This window comes from Triticum aestivum, chromosome 2A (assembly GCF_018294505.1).
Source record: "Triticum aestivum cultivar Chinese Spring chromosome 2A, IWGSC CS RefSeq v2.1, whole genome shotgun sequence".
In the NCBI taxonomy this organism is placed as follows: domain Eukaryota; kingdom Viridiplantae; phylum Streptophyta; class Magnoliopsida; order Poales; family Poaceae; genus Triticum; species Triticum aestivum.
In genome coordinates this window covers 678,695,018-678,701,396 of record NC_057797.1, presented here as the reverse complement: position 1 = coordinate 678,701,396, position 6,379 = coordinate 678,695,018, and positions in this window count along the sequence as shown.

The window sequence follows — 6,379 nt, the reverse complement described above, 5'->3', positions numbered from 1 at the left end:
CGATACCTGCACAGGAAAGCCCCTGGTTACTATCACTCCTTCACAGTACCAGGGCATAGCTCCATTGACTCAAAATTCCAAGGAAAGCCAAAGCAGGATGGTGTTGCATGCATTTTATTTGCATGTCCGCACTTTTTTTTCTGAACTTAACAACAGCCTGCACTTAAATTCATGGCACACAACAGCCTGCACTTAAATTCATGGCACGAGTTCCACTTCCAACTAGTGTACCTGCTTCCGAGTCTGATGAGATCGAAGAACTTTCAGCAGGCCTTGTGAAGGCATCAGGCATAGTCTGTGAGAGTCGAGCAGCAAAAACACCTGCGACGACGAGTTGGTCGATCAGAAAAAGACAGCAGATAACCTCTTGCTGATTTTATTTTTCTAAGAAAAGGAGAATGACCCCTGGCCTCTGCATCTGGGCGATGCATACGGCCACTTTATTAATTATTCTCACATGACCTTACAAAGTTATACAACAGTAAGACTAAAGTCGTCGTCTAAATAACAAACTGTCGCTACACCTACCCAGTTGATGAAGGGGCGCAGATAGCCTGGGCCTAATACCAAACAGACATCGCAGCCAAGCCTAACATCTAAGACCTGAGACGCCAACCTAGCCACTTGCCAGGTCCGGGGCACACACTGGTCCGGCGTGCTCTCAGAGGCCGCCGCCGCCAACTGCCACCGCTCCATCTTCAGAACTGCACTGATGCATCAACCTTGCGCGGTCTAGCTATCGTCGACGCCACCACGGCGCCCAACGACACCTCCTCCCTGCATGCAAACATCAACGGCTCCTCCTCCCTGCGCGCAAACATCTGAGCACGTCGCGGTCACCACTGATACACCTCAGCACCATGCTGCCAAGTACCACCAGCCGACACAGCTTGAAGTCCTTGGGATCTGTCGTGCGTAGCACCTGCCGACCAGGCATGACAAAGCGTAGCACCTGTCGGTCAGGCATGACTTGACATCTCCACCAAAGCTCCGTGCAAGACAAAGCCGCTCCACCTCCTGCCTCTGACTTCCAGCGCTGCTCCACAAACGATGCTCCCAAGAGAGAAACGACACCGCAGTGCCGCCATCGTCCGATCTGGAACACCAGATCCTAGGGTTTCCCCCGGAGCAGCACGAGTGGATCGACAGTAGTTACATGACGATGCCTCCATCAAGGTAACGGCGAGAACGCCGCCATCGCCTGCCGTCGGCTCGGTTTTCACCGGCAACCATGTCTCCCCTACTCACAGCCGGGACTAGATGATGGATCTCGAGATCCGATCACCAAGCCTCTGGCCGGCCATCTCTGGAAGAAGATGACCACCACGTCCACCAGCGTCACCACGCCGGGCACGCGTCGCCGCCGGCACCCCCATGGTGCCTAGAGGCCGACAAGCCCCGACGAACACCACGCCTCGCCAGCCGCCATGGCCTAGGCCCAAGCACCACCAGATCCAGATCGGATCGGGGTCAAGGGCCCCAAGCCGCAGCCGCCGCGGAGGTAGCACCACTGGACGGTGCCCTGCCCTCCGCCCCGCCGTAGGACCGAGTCATCGCCGGAGCTCCGCCGCGCCACGCCGCCAAGCCGCCGCCGGAAGAACTCGCGCCGCCGCCAGGGGAGAGAGAGAAAGAGACGCGCCAGGGAGAGGCCCCGCCGCCGGCGGCACTACCTGGGCTTTGCCCGGCTGTGTCCCTCGGCGGCGGCAAGGGGGGAGAAAGGGTGGAGGAGGGCCGGCGGCGGAAGGAGCTAGGGTTCCACCGAGTCGTCTCAGAGAGGGACGCGGGGGACGGGAGTCCTCCAACCTCTCGCTGATAAAGTGGAAAGAACAATGCACACACAAAAAAAAACAATCTAGATGAATGGTTGACAGCCGGTGGATGAAAGATAGAGTGTGAAGCTACCTGGTTCACTGAAATATGGCATCTCCGGCCAGGCTTCCAGACGCTCGTCTGTAGTTCAAATAAGCTCATCAGTTGACAGTGTCATGCACTAGAACTAAACGCATGTAGGGCAGTCTAGCTTACCAGTAAGATAAAGTATCCATTTTTTTTTTTAGAAAAGGAGGATGACCCCCGGCCTCTGTATCTGGGCGATGCATACGGCCACTTTATTAATTATTCTCACAAGACCTTACAAAGTAATACAACAGCAAGACTAAAGCCACCGTCTAAGCAACAACTGTCGCTACACCTATCCAAATGATGAAGGGGCGCTGATAGCCTGGGCCTAATACCAAACAGACATCGCAGCCAAACCTAAACATCTAAGACCTGAGGTCCCAACCAGGACGCCTGCCTGGTATGGGGCACCTACCAGTCCGGCGCACTTCTCAACCAGGACGCCTGCCGGGTATGAGGCCGCCGCAGCCACCTGCCACGAGTCCATCTTTAGAGCTGTACTGTTGCATCTACCATGCCAGATCTCTCTGCCATCGACGTCACCACGATGCCAGACAGCGTCGTCCTCCTGCGCGAGTCCATCCTCCCACATCGAACTCCGAATCTGCACTGCGCCACGCCGTCAAGATCCGTCGCCATCAATGTATGGATGAAGCACCGCTCCACCAAAAAAACCGTCCGCTGGTCCCGCGAAGCAAGGCGCGGCACCAAGTAGAAGGCCGAAGCGCACCGCCACCAAGAGCTGTTCCCAGCCACCGCCTTCAAGAAGGAACACGACACCAGGGTGCCGTCGACGCCCAGACCAGGGGAATAAAAGCTTTCGCCATAGCTCGAGGAGGAGGCGGAAGGGAGAGGATCCACCCCAAAGCCTTCAGGAAGGGGATCGGCGCCAAAGGCGTCGACTTTGGGGAGGCTGCCGCGCCAGCCGGGGGTTTCCCCCGAAACCTCACCCGCACGCCAGATCCGCCAGGCCGGCCATAGGGGACGCCGAAAGCCGCCGCCAAGGACCGGCGCCAGCACAGATCGGGACAGATCGAAGCAGGGGCGGATCTTCTACATGGAGCCATGACGGATTGCGAGGAGCCGCCACTGCGCCAGCGTCCGCAGCCCCCACGCCGCCCGCGCGGCCGTGGGAGGCTGCCCACCAGAGCCCGCCGGCACAGCCCCCCGGGGAGCCAAGGCCCTCCAACAGAGGAAGCGCCAGATCGCCACCACCTACAACCCCCCGCCGAGACCCGCCACCACGCCGCCGGATGGGCCGCGCACGCCCGGGCCACCGCCGGTTCCCGCCGAGATCCGCCGCCCCAGTCCCAACGGGAGCCGCAAGGAGTCGCCCCGCCGCCGCCGTCAGCCGCACGAGCTTCGCCCGGCGGCTTCCTCCGGCGGCGGCGCGGGGCTAGGGGGCGATTGGCCGGCGGCGCGCTAGGGTTAGGGAGGCGCCCCCGAGTCGCCCTAGGCGAGAGCGACCAATTGCAATTATGGAAGATAAAGTATCCATTCCTTTGCCTCTTTTAATAAAGCTGCCAATTGCAATTATGGAAGATTATTTTGTTTCAAAAAATAAGATTATTGATGAGGATATATGCAAACACTACAGGGCACAAAGAGTGAATATCAATGAAGACATAACCCTTTGACCCTTTCATTGGTACATTTGATGTTTCTAAGAAAAAACAATTACAGGATTAATTGTCTCGATAAAGGTTTTATCATTTTATAAACGACTGCGGGTATTGAACTGATTTACCAAGATTAGTCACTAGTCTGAAGCCAGAATTGCCAGCCGGCCTGGGAAGGGTAACCAAACTAGTCTGCTGGCCAGGGGCACCTGCAACGAGTTCAACAGTGAGAAACGGTGGCAAGTAGGCAGCAAAGTGCGATGAACAACAATCAAACGCGATGAGGCTCATTGTGCACACCAAATATGTGCGTAAACCGTGAAGTAACCCACAAAAGCATGGTTATGGAGAACTTACGGGACAAAAATGTTTCAGATGTAGATAAGACAAGAGTAAAATGCATCATTGGTTATTGTACTTGTATTGAAAGTTCAGTTTGATCATCGTACTTAAGAATACGGTCACTAAATACGACATAAGATAATTATAGTCATTGGCTCACCGTATAGATTCGTATTTTGCATACTTTGACAGGTGAAACTGCCTATGAGGCAAATAAACAGCCTAGTCAGCCAGCGTTCTTGTACCTTTATGCGGGTCCCACCTGTTAGTGAGTTGAGAAAATATAAAAAATAGAGTGCAACGGTGTGGGTCGAACTTTTTAGATCTCAGAGAGGCAACCGGCGCGCACAAGTCATCTCAAACAAAACATTTCAGTATCAATGTGCGTAGCGACATTCTTTTATACTCCTGCATAAGCGTGCAGCACGCACTACCCATACTCACACTACGCGCTAGCATGGGTGCACGCAGCACGCACCTGTTTCGTCTGCCGTCCCTGATGTTAGAGCCCTCGCGCCATGTCATACATTAGACGTCGTCACCACGACCATGCATCTTTCGGCCTTGAGTGAAGTCTATTTTAAACCTTAAAGTTGTATGTGTGGTTGAATTTAAACCCCAAACTCTAAATCCCTAAAATCGGTACCCTGTATTTACTAATCCTAGTCAATTTCAACTCTAGCTCTGTTTGCCGCACCTGGAAAGAAAAGATCCCGACCGGGATCACTCACTTCTCGCGTTTCCTTCTTTTATGAAACAAGAAGAAATTCCAAATCAGATAAAACTTAACTAGCACTACGAACGGATACTACTAGAACACATCGGCATGGATCTAGGGAACGCAACGAACCGACTAACACGAGCTTCATGCTTAGTATCCATACTCGATGAATACTGGAAGGCACCGAGCTTGCTTTGCACCCCATGAGGCTGTCTCGTCCTCTGCCATCTCCCGCCTCCCCATGCTCGCCGCCGCCACGTCCGCGAGACCGCTGAGCGCCGGCTCCTTCGTCTATGTCCTCTTCAGGGAGAGCGCCAGGAGCATGCACATGGCGCTGCTGGTGGCCACGCCCTGGACGTGCTTGAGCTCCCAGGGGCCGGCGCTAATGACGGGTATGATGGCCCCGGACGTTTTTGAGCTCCCGGCAGCCGGACATGCTAGACGTCTTGCCCGCGTTGTTAGGAACTGTAGTGAGCTGCCCGGACCGAAGAACGAGACCCTGACACCACACGGCTACCGAGACCTCCGCAACATGCTGGACACGGTGACCAACTTGTCCAATGAGGAGCCGGCGTCGACGCGGCCGTCAGGAGCGCGAGATCGAGACCGCGAAAACCACTGTCGTCTCCGACGTACAGCTGCACTTCTGCACAAGGACCTCCCGTACCCACCACCATTCTGTCAAACAAGTGGTGTGCATGCACTCCCCTGCAGCTCACGTAGCCTCTAAGCTCGCTTCTACCGCGCTGACCAAGAATTCGTGTTCGACTCCGGCCAAAACCCCTAGCCGCGTGCCAACTGCCTCCATCTGGGGTACGCTTGGTGCCAGGTACTGGACATGACGCGGCGGGTTGTGGTCGCTCCACGGGGCTTGTATACCAGTGGCCGGTGATGCTAGACAGAAGGGCGCGGCGAGGGGCACGCCCGTGTACGCTAGCTGGTTGGGCTTAGCACGGCGTATGCCAACCATCGAGCTTTTGCCAAAAGGGCCGCCGCTGTACTTGGGAGAGGGAAAGATCAGCGTGGGAGAGGATGAATATGACATGTGGACCCACATAGTTAGTGACAGCAGAGTGTGATCCCGCCCTGGATGTATGGATTTTAGGGACTGAGAGTTCAGAGTTCAATTGAGACAACCTCTATGAACTCAAGGTTTAAAATAGACTTTACTCTCCGGCCTTCAGCGTCAGCTGGTTCGCATGCAGCTTGTCGCCGCTCGGTGCGATCGTGCAACTTCTCACCATATTCTCACCATTCACAACATGCACGTACACACACAAGCATAAGCACAAACACAGCTCGGTACGTACGCGCAGCAAGCAGCTGCCGCCTAGCATGGCTAGCATGAGTGGACGGTGCCGAGGTGTACGTCTTGTTGCCGGCCATCCGAGTGAGCGCTCGCCGCGTAGCAATACTGATCGATGCCAGACTTGCCAGTGGATGCACATGAGCTGCAGGAGTAGCTGGTGCAACGAATACCAACTGTCTGTCTATGTGAGATGGCTACACGGACGACAGCGGCGAGACCCACATCAGTCGCTCTCCTCGTCGTGTGCACGCACCATGGTGGTGGCGCGGCTGCCGGAGCAAGACCCGGCGGCCTCAGATATGTCATGCGTGCATGTTGTGTGCTAGGCTGCTAGCGAGTGTGCGCATGCGTATTGTGTGCGAGTGTGTGCATGCGTGGTGCGTGTTGTAATAATAACGTCGCGCTCTAGTTATTCAGCAGTAACATTCAGCTGGTTCAGTTGGCTAGCTCGCTTGGGCGCTAGCGACGAGTTACCTATTCAGTTCTTCC